The sequence below is a fragment of the Crinia signifera genome, chromosome 9, assembly GCF_055691185.1.
Source record: "Crinia signifera chromosome 9, ASM5569118v1, whole genome shotgun sequence".
Classification (NCBI taxonomy): Eukaryota; Metazoa; Chordata; class Amphibia; order Anura; family Myobatrachidae; genus Crinia; species Crinia signifera.
In genome coordinates this window covers 124,178,754-124,202,039 of record NC_139225.1, presented here as the reverse complement: position 1 = coordinate 124,202,039, position 23,286 = coordinate 124,178,754, and the positions used below count along the sequence as shown (strand labels likewise).

The 23,286-nt window shown below is 46.7% G+C and overlaps 1 protein-coding gene across 5 annotated transcripts in view; it reads left to right on the top strand.

Moving 5' to 3' along the window:
- LOC146035936 (leucine-rich repeat and fibronectin type III domain-containing protein 1-like protein) overlaps nucleotides 1-23,286 on the top strand; it is a 425,701-nt gene that overhangs the window by 175,035 nt on the left and 227,380 nt on the right. For 4 of the 5 annotated variants that reach the window (XM_083159657.1, XM_083159653.1, XM_083159655.1 and 1 more), the window contains exon 2: nucleotides 16,624-16,776. The gene's annotated coding sequence lies outside the window, so the exon portion shown is untranslated. Of the gene's footprint in view, nucleotides 1-15,888; nucleotides 15,912-16,623; nucleotides 16,777-23,286 lie in introns of those variants that run through there. The other variant, XM_083159656.1, reaches the window with a different exon arrangement.

Here is a 23,286-nt window from a genome sequence, read left to right as displayed (position 1 = left end):
AGATTGCTGCTATTTCAGGGAGTCTCCTGCAGAATGCAGGAGGGGAGGTAACTGATGTAACAGTGTAATGTGGGCTAGGTGACAGGAGGGAGATTGCTAGACTAATGAGGGAGAGAGGGAGATTGCTGCTATTTCAGGGAGTCTCCTGCAGAATGCAGGAGGGTACTGTAGGTGACTATGGTATTAACTAGAACGTGTGGGGATGTTCTCAGACACAACCACATCGCTCACAGGAACAGTCTCTTCAGTAATCAGGTCCTCTTTAAAATCAGCCTCCTCCAGATGCGCATCCTGTGGTAGTATGCTACTCGCACCATCAACCTATCTCAGCTGGGTAAACTGCACCCTGGGGCTCCATATTCCACACTGACTGTTGATAGTGGGGGTACCTCTTCCTTGTGGGGCGCACCTGTAGGCTGGGCTGTTGTTAAAATAAGCTGCTGTAGGTAATGCCTTTCAGCATCCTCCCAGTCAGAATGGTGTAACTTGCTTATCAAATTCATATCCCTCTCTCCAAGCACATTGGAAACATTCCTCCAGACAGTCCCGCTGTTCCACAATCCCATCTTGTAACCCGAAATAAGAATCCTCTCCCAATGCTGTCTTCAGGCATTGCACTCGTCGCTCTGTAACCACGTGAGCTGCCAGACCATCTTGCTGCGGGTATTGCTACTGCAGGTGAGACCTTGCACCTGACATTCCTTAGTGCCCATCGGGATAAATCCATCATCTGGGTCATTATACCCATCTGGAGTATCTGGTGTAATGTTCAGTGTCAGCTGATTCTACCAAACACAGTTGGTGTTTGCTTGGCTTTGTGAATGTTGTTCTAAAATTACCTTTAATACCTCCTAGCGGACAAATCGGTAAGTATTTACAAAGCTGGTTATAAATACCGCCAGCCGTCAATACACACCAGCGCCTCCTGTGAACCTACTGTTTCAGGTTATGGCGTTTAATTCTCAGTGGGCGAACATTATTACAAGGTAAGCCTTGCTTTCAGTAATAGTCTTGGCTCAATGAGAAAAACAACTCTTTGATTAGTGAGAGTACACATAGAGTACTCCTAGGACACTTACCTCTAGGACAGTATGCGATGGCTATGGGCATATACACTTCTATAATACACGGTAATAATACCTTTAAACCTTGTTGTTCCCAAAAAAATGTAGCCACCCCTTTTAGCCCAATAAAATATGGAATAAATGAGTCCACAACAATAACGTTAGTGTAAGAAAGGTATTATTTAGGAGAATAAGCCATTAAAACGTACACAAATAAAAATACACAATGTTACAGTATTATTTCAATATATTAACCGCGGTATATTAACACTCTAAACTAAAACCGAGGCACAAGCTTAAACAGAGAAACACAAAAGACTTATACCTGTCACCATAGTTACTGTATGTGTAGACGCTGCGCTCCTGACCAGGACCTCTGTTATCAGAATGACAGGTGTGTGTCTACAGGGCCATGCAGTCTATTTTTATAGGGTTTGAACAATGGGCTCATGGGGAGCTAGGATTGGCTGTTGTTGTTACATGCTTCTCTCTCTAATTGGTTGGGGGGAAAACAGGGAGTGATCAATATAGACACTCCCATCTGGTCTGCCTTCCTGATCATAGAACAACTTTTAACTTAAAAGTTTAATGGTTACATAAGTCTTCAGGGCTTAAGGTTATCTAAAATATGATATTCCTATATTGATGCTGACTATTATTCGAGTAGTTTGGTATTAGAAATGGAATAGTTACAGTATGTCATATTACAGTATAATGGAGTTTTTCTATATCATTTACACAGTGAGCTTAGTCCAGCACATGCTGCGTGCCAGAGCCTCATTGCTCCCTCCCCCTCAGCATCGCCAACTTCAATCCTCCCACACCCTGGAAGCTCACTGCACCTCCCCCATTTAGCCATCCTTTGGGGGAGATTCTCTAAACTAAAAATGTAGTAAATTGGGGGTTTGATCCTCTTCCGGGTGAAAGGAGGAGGAGAGCCTGGCACAGCAGCAGCAGTGCCAGGTAAGGGAGGGCCGGGGAGAGCCGCCAGGACCCGCTGACTCTCACCGCAAAGGACAGCTCAACGCAAAAGCTGTCCTTTGCCATAATTATCGCATATGTTAGAGCATTTGCGATAATTATGTAGGCGATGGGCAGCGAAGGGGGGGTGGAGCTGGCCTGCGGATGTTAGAACATCCCGCCCTTTGTCTCTTCATTGCCGCTTCTAAGGCCGCGATGCCTACTGTGTATACCCTACTTACTGACTTTTTAAGTTGCATCTCCGAAAGAGGCCCAGAGAGGGGACCCATTGCTGCATGGTGGGTGGTGGGGACAAGGCTGATGTTACAAAGCCCCGCCCCCAATCCACACAAACTGCGCAATTTGCGGGTCCGCAGGGATGAGCTAAAATGCCCCCTCCCTACAGACCCGCGAATTACAGAATTTGTTTCAGGGGCTTTGGGGAGCATGCGGGAGACTTGCCCACCTTCCCAGGGGCCGGGAGGGGGATCTGATTTTCGAAGGCCTCCTGGCCATTCCATGAGGTTAGAAAAGTATGGTGTATACAAAACGGTGCTTTACAGGTATTCCAGCAATTGTGCCCACTTCCAGTGCCTTAGTAACACTCACACCACCGCCAACACATTTATTGCACCCTATTTGCCCTCACTTGCTGACAGTTTGTCTCAACTTACTTCCAGAATAATTTCAAAGGCAACTTTGACTTTCCAATCCTCCCACATGTCTATTTCCATAGATCCATAGGTTTATTTATCATTGGTACAGTGTGTGAGGTACGCATGGGCTCCTGGGTCCAGTGGGGCCCACACCGCACACCCAGCACCCAATTTCAATGATGTTACTCTTTAGAGACCCATGTCGGTGCTGCTGCAGCTGCAGCAGAGATCACTCATAAAATGGTGCAGCGGCCATTTTACCAGGGATTCGCACAGGTGCAGTAGAGATTTGTCACTAGGAACATGGTGGGCACCATGTTTCTGGAGATCTGCACATGCACAGAGTCTTCTGTGCCACAGAGAGGAGGGGGCCCACACAGAGTTTACGCACTCCTCTCTTGAAGCGCTATTGGGTTATTTTTTTTTCACTACATGGGGCTAATCGATTAACCAATGAAACGTGTCACTATCACTAGATCAGGTTGTTTCTGCAGAGGACTGAACCTTTAATTCACTAGGCAGTGACCGTTGGCAGGTCTGATGCTCTTTGTGATTTAGTAATGGAGCATAGTGTGCAGAGCTGCAGAATATGCTGGTCATGTCTATGTCCCTGTGGTACATTATATACTGGATCTTTTACTACAAGGCAGAGAACACTGCAGGATCCTGCTAATGAATCAACAAGAGACTGGAGGCTGTTTCTTAGAACCAAGTGTCTCATTTCTCTCCCTCTGTCAGCATTGTAATTACTGCACACCTTGTCCTTAAAAGTGGTTTGCTCAGAAAATCAGATAAAAATCAGCCTGGGACACACTTCAGTTTAGTACTTGGACCGGCACATTGGCAGCTAATAGCCATAAATATAAAGTTAAGCACTCAAGTTGTTCCGACATGTAAGATTTAGGGCCCTATTTATTAATGTTTGTGGTGTGGCCCCAAACATTGATATTCCTTATTTGTGGTGATTTGGCTCCTCCTGAGGTGCGGTTGTCTTCCCAATGCCATTATCCCAGGTTAGTTATATATATTTGCCATCCTGTTCGTGCCCAGCAGTGTGGCTGGGGGGTGTAGGGGGGACCCATGGGAAAGCCCTATGTTTCATGGGCGTTCCCATGCAAATGGCGCTGTGACACGGGGGGCGGGGGTGAGCAGGTGATGTCACCGGATGTCCGCTGCCTGCCCTCTTCCCGTACAGGGAAGACGCTGAAGTTTTGAGTGCACTTTCCAAATCATTGGATGGTCGGCGAACGTCAAAAGATTTGGCCCCGCACCCAAGGCTGTGAATGGATGTTTATGCAAAACATCCATTTGCAGCCGTGCGGGGAACTCGCTGAGCAAATGGGGCGGACGGGCGGGTGGTGTTACATCCACACGCAATGCTGTGAATTTCACAGCATTGTGTGTGGACTAGAATAAGGTCCATGGTCTGTAGATGCTCATAGAGATTTGACCCAAAATAGGGTTAAAGCCGTTAGTCGCGGATTTCTCCAGGGTTATCCTCTTCTTCAATTGGAAGGAGTGCAGATACTGTAGTCTAAGGACAACTGGCTCTTCCCCGATTCCTTAATAGTCCCATTTATGTACCGCAGACGGATGGATGAGATGGAATCTAACGGATCTTGAATAAGATGGTGAATAGACTTTTAGAAGGATCGTAGATGTTCATTATGAGTATAGTATGTTTTAGAACAATAGTTTATTTGAATTTATATATGGGTATAACACTACATGTTGGTAAGCTATCATTGAGCACGCTCTGTAGAATGCTGTGAGTGACAGTTACATCCACCGTGTAGCTGGGACATCTGTCAATGAGCATTATGAATATTATTATGATTGGGTCTACACTACATCACTATAGCTGCTGTGTCGGATCTCCCCTATTATGGAGGCAGCAGGGTAGCGTCGGCTATGTGTAAGGCCTGATACATGGTAATGTACCCTGGAGTGCACTGTACAGAGTGCAGCCAGTGACCAATCAATCATTAGATCACCAATCTCTTTTACCCACTGGTGACCAGCGATTGAGACCTGTACTGCGGGCTTGTGGGTACTAGAACAACCTATCACTAGTGATAAGCAAACGGATTAGGCTTCTTGTGGGGATTCTTCAATGATTTTACAAATATATTGAACATGTGGGTAAAGTTTGGTTTAAAGAAAGCAAACAAAATACCATCCTTAAACATCTCCCATCTATCCTACATATACAGACATCCTCAGCTAGCCCTTTAATAGGATATAAGTGAGCCAGAGCTGTCGGACTTAATCCTTTTCTAATCCCCTACTGTATTGTTCTATGTATTGTATTGCAGCTGAAACAATAGGCTTTGGTGAGCCATGGCTATCCAGAGAAGGCTAGCTGAAGAAGGCTCCATCTGTATAAGTACGCTATTCAGTGTAGTCTGACATTATACAGTAGCTTTGTCTTGTTGGTACTCTTTACTTAGATGGGCGCCAGCGATTGAAATCGCGGTCGTCGGGGGTAAAAATCGCGGGTAAATCGGGATGCCCGCGATGCCCGCGAAGACCGCGATTTTCCCATAGGGAACAATGTTAAAAAGGCTAATTGACCGCGATTTTACTGTTAAATGCCTCAATGGGCCCGATTTGGCCATAGGAATCAATGTTAAATGGGCCACAGAGCCCAAATAGTCAGAATTAACCCTTAAATGTCCCCCCCAATTTTTAACGCCACCCCACGATCCACGCCAACCCGAAGCGTGGCGAGCGCAGCGAGCCCGCGAGGGGCGGCGGTACGCGTCCTCCGACCTTTTCATGCCCTACTATCCACTAGGGCGTGGAGTGAGAATATAATAGTGTGGCGAGCGGACGCGGATACCTTCACAGGTAGACGCGTCCCCTCGCGGGCTTCACAGGTGTCCGTGGCGACGCCGACACCTGTGAAGCCCGCGAGGGGACGCGTCTACCTGTGAAGGTATCCGCGTCCCCTTGCGGGGCTCGCTGCGCTCGCCACGCTTCGGGCTCGGTGGCTCGCTGCGCTCGCCACACTATTATATTCTCACTCCACGCCCTAGTGGATAGTAGGGCATGAAAAGGTCGGAGGACGCGTACCGCCGCCCCTCGCGGGCTCGCTGCGCTCGCCACGCTTCGGGTTGGCGTGGATCGTGGGGTGGCGTTAAAAATTTGGGGGGACATTTAAGGGTTAATGGGCTCTGTGGCCCATTTAACATTGATTCCTATGGGCAAATCGGGTCCATTGAGCCATTTAACAGTAAAATCGGGTCCATCGCGCCTTTTAACATTGATTCCTATGGGAAATCGGTAGCATCGCGTCGCGGGCATCGCGGGTACATTTATGGCCGGCCGCGACGCGACCGACACGATTTCCATGTTTAACATGGGTTTCAATGGGAAATCGCGGGCATCGCGTCGGTCGCGTCGCGGCCAGACATAAATGTACCCACGATGACCGCGACGGGCGCCCAACTAAGTAAAGAGTACCGTCTTGTTTTGCCACAGACATCATTTTTTAATGGCCCCAGAATTCCTTGGATTGTCACAGGATTCCATCACTTCATGCCCATTCTTGGAGTCCCTCGAGTCTCTGGCTGGATGTTCTGAGGTTATCTGTCCGTTGCGCACATGATGACTTTTGCAACTGACACTTCATACTCTATATGCCTACTGTCCTCAGTGGATAACCCTTTAAAAGCATTAGTTTGGCTATGGAAGTGCATGTCCTTGTCCACTGCTTAATGTCTGCCAAGCCCTATACAGACATGGGACATGGAGCGGTGTGTGCAGGGCCAATTCTACCATTAGACAGCTGCCTAGGGGCTCCAGAATCTGAGGGGAACCCCTGAGTCGACAGCAAAATGATGGCTTATGGAGATAGAGTGGGAGAGTAACATATGAGGGTCATGACTTCCTCACCAGATACAAGGGAGTAGGATATCAGAGATAGTAAGAGGGATGGGGAGGAGTAAGGGAAAGGTAGTTGCTGGTGGTTTGGTGGGATGTGATGTCTGGATGTACTGACTACATTTTGGATGTGAACTAAGTGGCAAAGTCAACTGCAGAGGGTGAGGTGGGAAGATGAGATGTTGTTGGGCAGAGGGAGTTGACAGTGGCAAAGTGGCGCCAGGGCATTGAAGGGTGGGTGGAGATGAGATTCTTAAATTATGACTGTTTAGCGTGTGCAAGAGCAGCACCTAAGGATGACCGCATACGTTTAAGATGTTTCAGAATCTGGTCAATGCCCCTGATTATGACAAAAATGGAGGATGACTCTGATAGAGGCATCGTTGTCTAACTTAATGCATACCTCAGGTGTTGAACATCTAAATGCCAAACCATGTCCACCTAAAGCTTGTGTTGACCTTCTGTCAATGTCGACCTAGGGTATGTTGACCATACTTATGTGTCAACCTAGTCACTGTCATCCATTAGTGGTCGAACTAGTGACGGTCGACCTAGACATTGTCTATCATCAATACCAGAACCGTTTCATCTAGCAGCTAATTAACTATTCACCTAGATGTCACCGGACTTTTTTTTTCCCCACAAATATTGGCCAATTCGCCTCCCCCAGTGACCGCTAATATCCTGTCTGAGAACCTTTCATTAAGGTGCAAGGTCAGGGAACACTGCTGGGGAAAGTTGGAAGTAGTACTTTGACTAATATAATGATAGCGATTAAAGGCTGTTGCCAGCTGTCCCGGCCCCATCAGTATCATCCATTTCCCACAATTAGCACTTGGCAGCAGACACGTGAAGACTGATACTTTCTGCTGTGCTCAGATATTTAAACGTCCATTGTCTAACCGAACATAAGGTATATACGTTGCACTTCAGACAGATTAGTCCTGTCATAGATTCCTCTCTCGGTTATAGAATATATACTGTACCTCTATGCATCATTCTCACTTCTATTTGATGCCAGTGCTGATGACTATTACTGCTGTCCTCTGTATTCAGTGATTATTCGTGACATTTCGGTTTTGAAATTTGTTACAGTGTGCGGGTAATGGGGTAATGTTGTTACATTTGTGACTTTTTATGCAATTTTTGTTTGTTTTAAAGCTGCATTACCACCTAGGAAAACATCTAATGTAATTTGTCCCCTTCGCTTAGACGAGGCTCCACAGGCTGTTCCTGCTATGCGGAGTCGCCTATGTTTTCCTCACTGCCGGAGTCGGCGGTGTGAGGAGAAGCTGCAGTCAGGAGATGTGCATTGTAATTGGTCCTCCCTCGCCTCCATTAAATGTAGCTTAAACAGGTTGTTCCTGTATCACAGGAAGGCGTTATAATAGGAAAATCTATTTTTTAACCATGACTTCTTTCAGCAGAAGGCCTGTACATATGTGTTGTCCTGCCGGTTCCTCAGCTTAAATGATAGCACAAAAATAAAACAGGCCTAACAAAAAGATATATCCAATGTCCAGAACATGAAAACTGCGATACAGAATTACAGTAGCTTGGTTTTTACTGTGCAATTCGGTTTGCACCAGTGCTCAAATATTTTATACCATAGATCAGTGGTTCCTGAACTGGGAGCACAGACAGGTCACATTTTCCAGGTCACCCGGTGGGTCACTGCGTATCACCAACTGTCACATTTTAAAAATCCACAGGTGACCTGGAAAATATAAACTGTGTCGGGTCCCTGAGGATCGAGTTTGGGAAACACTGCGGCATAGAGGTCTTGTGTGTTCTTGGAGGAACAAAGGTTTGTACAGGCAAAGATAAAAAGAGAATTCTTAGGTCCATACACACTGGGCGATTATGCCCAGCGTGTATGGACAGCGATGACCGCTGTCATCGCTGGGGGGGGAAAGCCGCTCAGTGCATACACACTAATTGGCTTTCCCCCTGCACGGCGCTGTCAGTGTGGGGGGTGGGTGGGCGGCTTTGCAAAGCCGTCCACAAAGCCGCTCATCTGCTGGTAATACAAGCAGATGAGCGGTTTTCCCGGCGCTGATGTGGGAGCGCGCATCACTGCTGGGCAATACACACTGGGCGGCTTTCAGCTCAAAATCACCCAGTGTGTACGGGCCTTTATGCTGTGTTTCTGTAAGATCCAGTTGGGTTGAGGGGACCAAACTGTACAAAAAAAAAAGTGCATATTTATACCTCCCAACCTTTACATTTAGTGTAGTGGGACATGGTGGACCAATGACGCAGGCACTCCCAAAAAGTGGGCAGGGCTTCAGCTGGAGGGACAAGGCTACATATAAAGGGGGCGTGGCTGGGAGATGAGACCCCTGTTTTTCGTGATTTCTAGGGGTGCACCCAGCGCTGCTTGAGCAGCTGGACAGCCCCCGGCTCTCCTCTCTGCACTGATAGACGTCGTGCGCATGGTTTCTATCCACTGATCACCGGCACCAGCGATCACCGGCAAAGATGAACAGTGGGGATCACTGCCCAACCCACCTCCCCCTCCCGTGACCCGTAGGCAGGACAGCAGGACAGTTTCCAATTAGTGAGACAGTTGGGAGGTATGACATTCTAGATAAGCCGATTTCATTAGTATCTGCCATCAAGTTCTATGTTTCTATGATGTTAGTATGTTATGAGGGGTGGAGCGTAGACATTCCTCTATGTTTGGAGAGCAAACCATCATTTCCCCTTTACAGAAGGAGCCCGTGGCCTCAGACCCATTTTGTGCTTCCCCAGACACTGAGTTACCACATGTAACAGTGGCGTAAGTTCGTCCCAGTTGCCCGGAGGCAAGATAAATACTGGTGCCCCCCCCCAATACACACACTCACCATCTTATATAAATATATGTATGCATGTATGTATGTATGTTATGGATATTATGTTTAGAATAAAGAGTGTGTGACATCTATGGTCCTGCTAGGAGGAGGAGACAGCCACAGAAGCGATATCAACGGCTTTCAATTAACTGATTCAAACTCACAGTGGAGAAGAGGTGCCCCCTTGGGAGCAGGAGCCTGGCGGAAGATGACTTCATTGCCTCCCAGAGTTCTGCCTCTGACATGTAACAAAGAGAGCCCAGAAGTCCCCTCACTCTCATGGTTAATTTAGGCCGTAGCTCGGGCTGAAAAAGCAGCGTTTGAGAACAAACATTGGAAGATGTGTTTTAATGAAAAGGGTGAAACCAAAGTGCTTGCAGTTCAGACTTTGATGTTCCATTTTACATTGCACCTTCAGCACCTCTTCGGCCGTTCGGTACATCTGTTTATACTTCTAGGCTGTATAAATGACCCCCAGCTTGGAGGGGATGTACCCCTCTATATGTGCTGGGCAGTGGAGAAAGGTCAAGGGGCTTAGCACTACTTGTGCAGTGGGCTTAATAAATGATCGCCACAGCTCAGATACTGAAGCAGACTATAGAGCGTCTGTGAAAAATGTGTGTAGTTAAAGGTATGGAAAAAATATAGCTTTCTGCTCGCAGTCCCTGCAAGTGCTCAGATTAGCGATGCCCGCCGAATTAGGCCCTTTTTGTGATCTTAGCTGATTTGCAACATACGGGTGGCTTTCTTGAACATGGGTTAATATAAAACCATAACAGGACATTGCTGACTTCAAGTGTGTGCACACTGGCCGATATCGTCCATTTATTCGAATGGTCGATACATCGCTGGACCATCAGCCAATGTGTACCAGTGATAAGTCTATGAATGGTGTTGTTCCCGGACATATTGCTTTGGCTTTGCAACAATGGCCGATATATCTAAACATATACATTGTGCACAGGCGATTCGCTGACCACTCCAAGATATATCAGCCAATCAATTGATTTATTTGTTTGGTACCACATGGGATCCACAGCACCCAGTTACAGAGTACATAAGTGAATAAGCAAAAAAGAGGCAGTGAGTTACAGTTGAGTACAATAGAGAACAAGTACAGTGGACATAACCACCGCTGCATCAGAATAGGTATCAGCTAGGCAGAAAACCGCAGGATTTGGTGCCATCAAAGATGATTTACAGTAAGTAAGGAAAAGCACATGAGGAAAGAGGGCCCTGCTCGTGATAGCTTACATTCTAAAGGGCAGGGGCAGTGTGTACCCAGCCTTTCTGTGGGGTAGATGTTTCAAACCTTGACTAGGTAAAGTACCAACCAATCAGATCCTAAGGGCAGTGGCAGTTAGAAATAGAAGCTGACTATTTGGTACATTATCTCTCCCTTGTCCCTAAAGATGCATTAATTCCCAGCTGCAATGCAATGACGGAAACCGTGGCTGCCATAACATCTGCCAGCAGAGGATAAGGGAGATAAATGGCATGATTATTAATTAATCAATAATTCTGCCAGTATTAATAGAAGTTGTTACTTACCAGAGTGCATACAGAGAAATCACTGCATATTCTGTTGCTGCTTCAGCCTGAAAGGCCGATGTAGAGCTAAACCTGTCTGAAGATTGTATCTTATTGTACTGCACATGCGCCAAAGCTGAGCATGGGCAATGTGTACACGCAGCATTAACTCCAGGGGACTACAACGCACAGATCTCGCCTTCTGATGTCCATTGTGATATCAAAAGATATTTCTACTGATAAAAGCAAGGACTTTTTCTGATGAAGCCAACACGTTACACGAAACGCATTCACAATATACTAATGTTGTTAAATTGTCAGAAAATATATAATTTAGCCAATAAATATTTAATTTTAGGAGCAAGCACCTTTTGAAGAATTCCAATTTATTCAAGTAGGAGTGCTTCATCGCTTCAGAGCAGAACCTCTATTAGGTGGTAGAAAATCCTGGAGCAAGCACGGGGAGAACATACAAACTCCGCACAGTTAGGGCCATGGGTATTGAGACAGTAATGCTAACCATTACACCATCCATACTGCCCATAGTTTGCAGAAGCATGCAGGGATCCATGTATGTAAAAGTAAAAGAGTTATTTTTTTTTTTTAAATGGTGTTGGGTCCCCCCTCCTAAGCTTATGTAATAAGAGTCGGTTTTAGCAGCCCCGAAAAAGTCACTCAAAATCGGACGCTAACATTTTTGTCTGACTTGTTTTCAGACCTTGGCCAAGCTGATGTAATGATGTGCTACTCTTACACTCTGTTTGCAAATTGAGTGCGACTTATTGCAGTATTTAAACTAGAAAGCTTCCAATATATTCCGCAACCAGAATGCAATGTATATAGTGTAACGGTTGTATCCGAGTTAGCAAGTCTCACACAAAACAGCTCTATAAATTCGGTCATAATTAGGGCAGCTGCCGGTATGCAAGCTCTGATTGGCTCACCAGCCGGTGCTGCATTTTAATTAGCCGCTGGCATCCTAAGTTGAAGAAGCCTGCGCCTCGGGTCCTCCGAGCTACAGCTCAGTGTAAGAGGAGATGGGGAGCAGGAACCGAGTTACGGTACGTCAAGTGAGGAGTCCTGGGCCCCAAAATTCAAGATGGCAGCCCTGTCTAGTTGTAAAACTGAAGTGAACAACAGCAAACAGACTGAGTGGGTTGGGGGGATTTAAGTGAATAGTGGTTCAAAACGGCTCTGGGGATTCATAGTCCTTTTAGTTAAAGCTGTATAACATGATCACGTTTGGTGCCTGTAAAACCCTATTGCCTATTATTTGAAGGAAAAGGGGAATGGGGAGATGGACCAGTGCACAGGTTTGTATAGTAGTCACTAAATATGCATTAATAAGTGTTTATGTCCACAATAAGTGAATGGTCTGAGAACAGGGGGTTCCCTTATAGATCGCAGATGTGGAGGTGCACCCTAGAGAGTAAAAGTTTGTAGAAAGAAAAGAAGGAACGACTCTCTCTTTTGTTGGGGCACTCTTTCGTTTTGTGATTACATATCGTAATCAGTTGGAAACTTCAATCTGAGTTTAGAATGGTCAGAGGTTAAATATGGGTGGGATATTAAGTGCTAGCTCAAAAAAAGGGGGGGGGGGAGGTTTGGGGGGGTTTTCCCAATGGTTCCGGTGGCTCTATCGTGAGGGCCTGCCTGTGAGGGTACATTTTTTGAGGGGGGCTGGGTCAGTCAAGTGGGAGAATACTAGTTGCACATCGAAATAAGGGGTGGGGTGCTTCACCTCTTGGTGAATTGTTTAAGTCTAAAATTTAACTTTTATTAGGTTTAAGATAAAATAGGTACTAGACAGACGTTTACAGACGTTGACACACAAACATATAAACATATAGACATGTATTGGGTCACACTAAAGTATCTGTGCCCCACGGGCACTGTGTCCTCTTGTACTACCTCCGCTGAGGTAGGTTGTATACAGAATCTCTTGCTGAGGTTGGTAGTATACTGATTCCCCTAGTGGGGTCCCTTGGCCTTGTCCCCTGACATATATGACTGTCCCACTGTTTCCAATGTCCCTGTTTAGGGAGGGGGTTTAGAAGTTTTGGGGTCAAGGGTTACGCTGTTAGGGCCTGAATGTCCCTGTGACGGACAGGCTAGATCCTGGGGTTTAGGCTATACAATCCACCTGTTACTTTAAAGGCTTAGTTGGTGGCTGATAATAAACAGAGTTCACACTTTCTAATGGTTTAAGCACTATATTGAAGTTTGCAACTGATTACGATATGTAATCACAAAACGAAAGAGAAACCCTATTGCCTGGCTGATCAGTTTATAGCCACTGACTAGTATACACATACAGTGGGAGATTTGAAACCAACAATCAGGATGCTTTTGCCGAGGCGCACGCATAATTAGCAAGCCCAGAGTTTTCAAATTCAACTTTATGGAAAACCGTGCGTAGCCGGCTGAGGTCTCCCTTCCCTAGAGGACATGAGGTTACGTATTTCCTGGATAAAGCCCTTTGCTACACTGACAGGAGATTTGAGTAATGATGCTGTCCGCTCCTTACCAGGTAGATATATGAGAGCATCTGTCCTGTTGGCTGCTCGTGATGACCTGTCTCATCTAGCGAGAAAGTCACCAGGTTTCCAGACTCGGGAGTGACAATTAGAAGATAATGATAGATGCTCTGGTCCGGTGCTTTGCTTGCAATTTGTAGACTGTTGATTCCCTGGCAAGTTACAAACACCATTAATACTGCCAGAATTATTGATCAATTAGTAATCGCACCATTCGTCTCTCTTACTCTCTGCTGGGAACTGTTAAAGACTCGGAAAGTGAGAATAAGGTATTGTACCAAACACCAGGGGAATGGCAGGGAAATGAAAGGACAGAAGACGCCTATGCAGGGGAAATGAGAAGCCAGCTGATATTAAAGATGTCTAGGCGAGATTGCATTAAGGCAGTGGTCAGGAAACAGGGGTAAATTACTCCCAGTGGGGTCAAAATTTAATTCCGGGGGGCAGCGACGGACTGGGTTGCTGAGTTGGCCCTGGCATTTGTGCACACAAGTGACCTTTGTCACGTGGTGCATGTGTGCGCTACCCCTCCTGGCTTGCAGGAGAGAGGGGAATAGCGGTGTGTGATTCCCCCTTCACTCCTAGACCCCAGTGGTGCAAAGAGAGACCCATTAAGTAGAAATCGGCCCATCTGGCCATCAGCCCCTCTGGCATTTGCCAGAAGTGCCAGATGGCCAGTCTGGCCCTGCCGGGGGTTAAAGGACGGTCACGCTGCCGAGACACAGCCGAGCACACATATGAATCTATATGCATGCCCGATAGTTGTGTCTCGGTAACGCGCCCGTCCAGGAATTTAATTACATTGCACATAGAATCTATATATATAGATTAATCTATACGCATGTCTGGCTGTGTGTTACAGTACTGCACATGGACCAGTGCAGTGCGTCAGGCCCTTGTGTATAATACGCTTCCCTGCGTGATGCCATGGGCCCGTCGACCTGCTTCTTCAGTAGAGTCGACTAGTTGTTGTGCCATGTCGGCAGCGTGCAGTCTATACTGCCGCTGCAGCGCCCAGTTTCTTTGCCTGGCTATAGGCTCCTGTCAGGGTGTACCCATCTCTAGTCTAGGGAAAAAAATTGGCACAGACTGTCACTATATCATCTTGAAATACTGACACTAATAGTTTCCTGGATGTCACATCATCAACGGCTATACCAAACACCTATACTGCCCCCCTATAGCCTAATACTAACCTCCCCTATACTGCCTAAACCTAATGTCAGGATTCCAGCGCCGGTATTGGGATTGGTGTCAGAGTTCCGTTGCCAGTCTTCACACCGGAGTTGGGATTCCGGCGTCCGTATTCCAAATGCCGGCATCGCGATCGCTATGGGAGGCTGGTGGAATTTTAGCAAGAAAAGGAAATCTAAGGGGCTTCCAAGGCGTGACATTTGTACTGTACTGAAAAAAAAATCCATTCAAAAGTGTACAGTTAAAAAATTGGCTGCGGGCTCTTCTATTCTCCCTTCCAATCTCTGTTAATAAACAACCCTTTCAGCTGTGTACCATGTTCTACACAAATCTAAGATGCAGGATAGATCAATACTGTCTCTTTATGTTCTTCTTTTCTGTATTTTCTTACACCAAGAATCCAAGGAAAGTTTTCATTTGAAACAACTGTATTCATGTCTTTAAAGGGAGTATAATATTGCTGGACTTCTGTGGAAGCTATAAGGAACTTCAGCAGCTGTGACTGCTATGGCTTGCTCAGGTTTGCCTACCCTCCCGGAATGGCCGGGAGGGTCCCAGAAATCGGGTCCCCCTTCTTGCCCCCCAAAAAGGCGCAAAACCGCCTGGCTCCCGTGACCCCCCCCCCCCGCCGGCACCCGCGATCTTAACAAAATTAACCCTAGTGTGTATGTCTGTGTGTGTGTAGATGTGGTAGGGAATATAGATTGTAAGCACCACTGGGGAAGGGACTGATGTGATTGGCCAAATATTCGCTGTAAAGCGCTTCAGAATATGTGTGCGCTATATAAGAAACTGCTAGTAATAATAATAATAGTACTTCCCACTAGAGCAGGCATTCCCAACCTTGGTCCTCGAGGCATACGAACAGTCCAGGTTTTAGTAATATCCAGGCCTCCACACAGATCTTTAAATCAAAATAACTTAGGTACTTAGTCATGGTACTAAAGCCTGGACTGTTATCTTTCATACCTCCCTACTGTTTTTTCACTGTTCCATGGTGTGGAGAACAGTTGGGCACTCGCTGCTCTGCTTAGCAGATCAGTGGTGATTAGACGCTGTGTGAATGCTCACAGTGTCTAATCACTGCAGACGGAGGGGCTGGGGGAGTGCCATGTCCCAAAAGTGACTGGGAATGGGGGCGTGGCTTGCAATTGCGGGCGTTTCCACAAAGCCATTTTCCAATACCATGCCCCTTTTTGAGGGATGTACACAGCAAGGCTGCACGGGAGTCCTGAATTCCTTTCTGAGGTATGTGTTTTTGTGCCTCCTACATACAGTATTAGGAGGAGGGCAGAAGATGTAATAGGAAAACTAAATCTGAAATGAGTATCACTGTATGATATCTAGGATGTTAAGTTTTGTTGGAATAAAGGGGGTGATTCAGGTTAATTCACAAAGTACATTTGGTTTGCTAACGGTAAAAACCATGTGCGCTGCAGGTGGGGCAGATGTAACATGTGCAGCGAGAGTTAGATTTGGGTGTGTACTTCAAACTTATATCTACAGTATATTGCAGTGTAAAAATAAAGCAGCCAGTATTTACCCTGCACGGAAACAAAATAACTCACCCAAATCTAACTCTCTGCCCCACCTGCAGTGCACAAGGGACCTTTGTCAGGTCCGTTCGGATGGTCGTGTGCATTCGCACGGGGCCGACGCTTTCTCTTTGCACATTTCTGTGCATGTGTATGCGAATATGCATCCGAGCGAATCAAGCAGAATAACCCCCATGGTTTTGCCCACTAGCAAACCAAATGTGCTTTGCGAGTGAACCTGAATCAGGCACAAAATTCCCGATTACTGATTTTGTTATGAGACAATTGTGAGAGCGCAGTATTGGACTGTGTAGCGTGACTTGCCTCAGTCCCTATAAGGACTCTGTACTGCTGGATGGAATGTTGATTCTGATGTAAAGTTACCGTAAACCCATCATTAAAACTTGCTCTTTTCCTCTCTGCAGGATGGGTGGCTGGGCTCGGCTGTATAAAAAGCTGAATCACGTGTGTGATGGAGAGAATTCATTATTGGCCGTGGTCCACAAGCAAATGAAAAGCGAATGAGAAGACTTCAGGAGCCAGAGAGGGGGCGGTGACCTTCGCTGAGCGTCTTAAAGGTCATTAGAAAATCACATTAATTCTTTTCATTCAGTCTGGGAACAGGGTAGCCCAGGTGTGTCTGTCACAATAACTCCATCACTCAGCGGCATGCAGGCAGAAATGTATACACGCCAGGTTATTATGTACTATAAACTATGCCTGTTCTATACTGCAAGGTCACATAAGGACAGTGCCATAGTAATGAGTGCCTCACCTGTATGAAGCCAGTGATGTAATGGTAATTATGCGCTTAATTGGTGAATCCTGTGGTCAAATAACGGGATGGAATTAGGGATGGCCATCGTATTAGGGATGGCCATCGTTGCCATTGCCATCGATGGTTGCTATCGATGGCAATTCTGCAACTGGCCATCGATAGTGCTAAACTATGCAATTAGTATGTATGCAATGTATTCTTACATATCGATGGTCATCCATTGTGTTTGATTGATTGGCCTGTGGGCCAATCAAAACACGGGGGGGGGGGGGCTTCACAGTTGTCGGGGGCGGAGTTATGCTCCGTGTCCCGGCACTTAAAAAGAAAAGCAGAACATTGTTTTGCTGTGCCATCGATGGAGGGAAACCATCTGGTTCTCCCCCATCGATGGCAAAAGTATTCAACATCGTCCATAAACCATCGATGATTTTGAATCATCGATGGTCGATGGCCATCCCTACATGGAGTTACAGTGATAAGTTCTCTCCGTTAGACGCATACAAAAAGGCGATCTGTTCAGTCAGTCACATTGACTCCCCCGGGCCGTTCTAAAGCTGGGTACACATCTATACAATCATCGGGCAGTTCTACCAATCTGGGACAAACAGCGGTTCAATTGTATAGGTGTGTACGCTGTCCTGATTCCTGCTCTACGATCGATAAAATGGCCAAAACTGGTCTTGTCTGTTCATACTCGTTTGGTCAAAGGTTCAGTGCTGTCATTCATCTGACCGGACGGTCCCATATCGGAACAAAAGTGCAGTGTGCATGCACGTTCGATCGATATGCTGCCCGTTCTTGCGATTTATACTCCCAAAGCTGGAACGCCCATGTGGGCGTTGACTAGCTGCATGATCTCTCCTACAGCACAGCATGTAAACAAGAAGCGTTCTACATGTACCCCATCTTTATAGCGGTTTGCCGTACACCTGTCTCTAGTCACCCTGCCGCCTGTCTACATGTAGACGCGCAACCCATCCTTATAGTGGTTTGCCGTATGTCTGTCCCTAGACACCCTGCCGTCTGTTTACATGTAGACCTGCCGCCTGTCTACATGTAGACGCGCACCCCATCCTTATAGTGGTTTGCCATACATCTGTCCCTAGTCACCCTGCCGCCTGTCTACATGTAGACCTGCCACCTGTCTACATGTAGACGCGCACCCCATCCTTATAGTGGTTTGCCGTACACCTGTCCCTAGTCACCCTGCCGCCTGTCTACATGTAGACCTGCCACCTGTCTACATGTAGACCTGCCACCTGTCTACATGTAGATGTGCACTCCATCTTTATAGCGGTTTGCCATACGCCTGTCCCTAGTCACCCCACCAGCTGTCTACATGTAGACGGCCAGCTACACCCTTCTTTAGAGCGGTTTGCCGGACTTAATTTTTACGTGGCACTACAAGTACCTGTGCAGCAGGGGTGTTTATAGACTGCAATGTTGTGGCCATAGCAGCAAGAATGCAAGCACGAACCTTTCTTTTCCTCAAGCTCATGATGGGAGTGATAGAAAACGAATGGAACGAATGAACGTACGTTGTAATGTACTGATGTAAAAAAGAAATCACTTTTGTTTAGGTTTTGTACTCACGCCTCTTTGTTTTGGTATGCCCGTAACCCAGCCCATTATGATAATGTTGTTTATATATGACGTGTCAATAGCCCGAATGGAGAGAGTGTGTACGCTGGTACAATCTTTTTCTTGCGATTGTTTGGACGGGAGTAGATCGGACGTCACAAGTAAAATTGTATACTGTAGGTGTGAGTGTAAGCGCGTGTCGGCTCGCAAGAAAACAGGGATTGGTACTTGTTTCCTAGCACGGCCACAATCGCGGCCATCGGGTGTCATTTTTAGTGGTATACGACGCGACCGACGCGATGCCCCCGATTTTCCCATTGAAATGCATTGAAAACAGTCAAAATCGGGTCGGTCGCGTCGTATGCGGCTAAAAAAGGCTTAAATGGTCCAGACGCGATGCCCCCGATTTCCCCATAGGAAACAATGTTAAATGGCTCAATGTACCCGCGATGCCCCCGATTTCCAATAGGAAACAATGTTAAATGCCGCAATTTCACCAAATTATCATAGGGAACAATGGTAAATGGGCCAGAAAGCCCCCAAAACACCCCAGAACAGTGAAATGTCCCCCCAAAAGTAGTTTACGCCACCCCACGATCAACGTGAAACCAAAGCGTGGCGAGCGCAGCGGTACGCGTCCTCCGACCTTTTCATACCCCCACTATCCACGTCGGCGAGGAGTTGAGAATAGAATAGTGTGGCGAGCGCAGCGAGCCCCGCGCGGGAACGCGGATACCTTCACAGGTAAACGCTTCCCTTCGCGGGCTTCACAGGTATCCGCGTGCGCTCGCCACGCTTCGGGCTCGGTGGCTCGCTGCGCTCGCCACACTATTCTATTCTCAACTCCACGCCGACGTGGATAGTGGGGGTATGAAAAGGTCGGAGGACGCGTACCGCCGCCCCTCGCGGGCTCGCTGCGCTCGCCACGCTTCGGGTTCACGTTGATCGTGGGGTGGCGTAAACTACTTTTGGGGGGACATTTCACTGTTCAGGGGTGTTTTGGGGGCTTTCTGGCCCATTTACCATTGTTCCCTATGATGATTTGGGTAAATTGACCCATTTAACATTGTTTCCTATGGGAAATCGGGGGCATCGCGGCTAAATTGAGGCATTTAACATTGTTCCCTATAGGGAAATCGCGGGCATCGCGTCGCGGCCATCGCACCCGATTTTTTAGTGCATGCGATGGCCGCGATGCCCCCGATTTTTTCCTCACGATGCCCACGATCATGATCTTTGTGGCTGTGCTAGGAAACAAGTACCCAGGGATTGTATAGATGTGTACCCAGCTTAAGCGTGGACATTACTAGAGGCTTTGGGGGGCCCTGGACCCAGGTTATAAAGTGCATGCCAATTTCCCAGATGTGCCTGCTAAGCAACTGGGTGTGATCCAGACTGAATTGTGTGACATTACATTTTCAGTCTGAGCAGTGTGTGGTGGATGTTCTAATGGTAAGGGAACAGTGTAATGTGGCACTGGAGCACTTTTACCATAGGATCGTATTGGCAATGCAAACTGGGCAGAATCTACCGGGTTAACCTATCGTATAAGCCAGCTGCCGTGGGTTGGCATATGCGCGGTTAGCACTGACCCTAGCTGACCATGCTGCCCCACCAGCCCATAGGCTACAATGTGCTGCAATCATTTAAGAATGGTGTTGATACATTGGGTGGCATCGCATCTCCCAAACCGCAGCAGGAGCGATCTCAGCAGGGATTGGAGATTCCCGCTGAGGTCCCTCCTACATACATTTGGTTGTTACGGCTAATTCCCGAAAACTGGTGTTTTAGGGGAATTAGCCACAAATATTCGATAGTAAATAGGACCCACAACATGAACTAGAGGCCACTGTAATATGGCAAAATATTAACAATATGAACTAGAAGGTGCTATAATGTGTCATATCTGATCCTTAATGTGAAGGACACTATACTCTTACATAATAAGAAATAAGGCACAATATTAAATGGAGGCATTATAGTGTGGAATAAGAACAACTGGTGCACTGTAATGTGGCATACTTTGAACTGGAGGGCAATATAAGGTAGCACAGTATGAATAGGGGCACTGCCTATTATGAACTGGGTATACTGTAGGTCATAAGGTGAGTTGGGAAGACTGTGTGACATAATGTGTACTGGAAGCACTACCATGTAACTAGGGAACTACACTGAATCATCAGCGCCATTTCCCAGCACTTTAGCAAGTATAGTATCTCTTACCAACTGCTTTTGGGGCTCATCTACATTTGTCATCATAGGTCATTTTAAAAGATTCCTCTCAGATGTAGCAGTACACACTCACGCTTCTAGGTGCCACTTTCACAATCTCTTTTCACAATATCTCCATATATGGAACACGCCCTTTGGGTGGAGCATGACACGCCCCCTCAATGAGGCACTGTGCAAAATTCTGCTACCAACTATAGTCTCCCTGGAACTAGTTTTCAAAAGAAGGTAAGTATGATTAATAACTGCAGTGGAGAGCTGTCTCTTTGGAAGCATTGGGACAGGGACCCCTTCCATACGTTGCTATGGTGCCTACAAAGTTCTGCTTACACCCATGGATGTAAGATGTTTATTATGTTTCATACGTTTGGTGGATAATATTGATTATTTAAATTTGGAGCACTCTGAATACTACATCATTTTCCCAACAGCCCCTGCTCCCCCCTTCCCCGCGGTATAAAACAACGAATTTTGCGGGTCCACAGGGAGGGGGAGGGGCTAAAATTACACGATTTGTGTCATTTTAGCACCTCCCCCCATCCAAGGACCCAAAAATAGATGAGGATGTCTGTCATGGGGGTGGGGCCCTTTCTCTCGCCCAGAGAGGATTTTGCAAAAGTCGGCAAGTATGCTACTGTGTCTACTTTACACGTGTCATTAAATCAGGGTTGCATACCTTTGAGCCAGTTCTTTTGAGGCAGGGGGTCAGGGCAGCTGACGGGGTAGAAAAGGGGCAGGATGGGGTCGGTGCTAGAATGGTATGATGCGTCTGGCCGCATGGTCGTCATGATCGCGCCCTAGTAGCCACTCCCCTGTAGTTTTTGCAATGCCGGTATTTCAGGCATTGCACAGTGGGGGGAGGGGGCTACAATGACGTGTCATTTGGTCCCACGGAGGGGGGGACGCGGAGGAAGGGCACAATTCCGGGAGGCTTGCCTTGCCTTTTTACTGTTCATTGTGTGACTCCATGTACTATAACAGTCTCACTGCTGTACCTCTACCAGGGGCCCATTTATCATTTATTATTTGCGGCTAACTCTCTGTGCACATGTTACATCTGCCCCACCTGCTGTGTAGCATGGTTTTGTCCATCTGCAAAAATTGCAGCATTGCGAACAGGCCTGAATCATGCCCTGAGTACAAGACAATGCTGCCTGCACTGCATGTAATTGATGCAGACTATTTCGGAAACTATAATACTAAAGAGATCATTTTGGTTTGGCAGGGATACCACATAAACATGCTGCAGATATTGACATCATTGTCTGACTGTGAGGTAAACTCACCCCCTAGGGGACCAGAGACTGCATGAGAAGGAAACATTATAGACCAGCAGATAAGCAGCACATTGCCCATACGTCATCTTGTGCTATCCGGAAACATCAATGGCTCTGTATCTGTTCAATGTCACCAATATCATCGCTCTATCTTATGCTTCAGTGTTTAGCCCCAGAACTCCTTCTCCCTCTTTTATCCTCTGTATCCACCATGGCGGTTATTCATGGAGTAGTGAAGAGCATGTGGGGAAGAGATCCGGGCGGGAAGTTTCCCTTGGCAACCAATCAGCTACTATGTATAATTTTTTTTAGAATGCGCTTGATCATAGTTACCTCAAGGCTGATTGGTTGCCAGGGGCAACTTCTCCACTGGCTCACGTCTCCACTCTTTTCACTGCTTCATGAATAGTAATATATCTTCTTGGCTTGCGGTCGACCACTATTGGTCGACATGCCATTTGTCGACACATGAAAAGGGATCAACATAGCATGGGTCGACATGGCCAAAAGGTCGACACAAACTATAGATCAACGTGGAAAAGGTCGCCATGACCAGATCAACATGGGTTTTTCACATTTTTATTTTTAATGACTTTTTCATACTTTACCACCCAAGTGGAAATAGAGTTAGATTGGCAAGTGAAGCGAGCCACACGAGGGGGTGCGGGACACTTATACGGTGTCCATGTCAGCATAGCCACAAGCCATGAAAAATTCATGCCAACGATTTACATGTTGACTTTTCCATGTCGACCGTTTGACCATTCCCTGTCTACCAATGGTGGTTGATCTATTGACTATAGACCTTAATTGTGTCAACCCTATGACCCACTACTCTTATCAGAGGGGAGCATGTGGTTTTTATTTCCCTCCATGTCTGATTACCGGAAGCCGACACTGTGATCTCGGCAGCCGGCAAGTAACAAGGTGATTGTTTACCCATGACCTGATTTCCCCTTTAAGAGACAATAGAATTTTTCAGAAAAAAAAAAAAAACACACGATTGGTTGCTTCTTTAACCAGTTTGGCGCCACGTCTGGTGAATCTGCTCTGCCCTCACGTACAGGCCCGATGTCGACTGCTGTGAAAAAGCCCACTCCACAGATTTCTGAAGAAAACACTAATGTATTTTTAATGTTTTAATTATCTATGCAGGGATGTTGCGAGTGATTTGTCAGTTCGGCGCTGCACTCTTGGAATAGCATTCCGACATCTTCAATCAG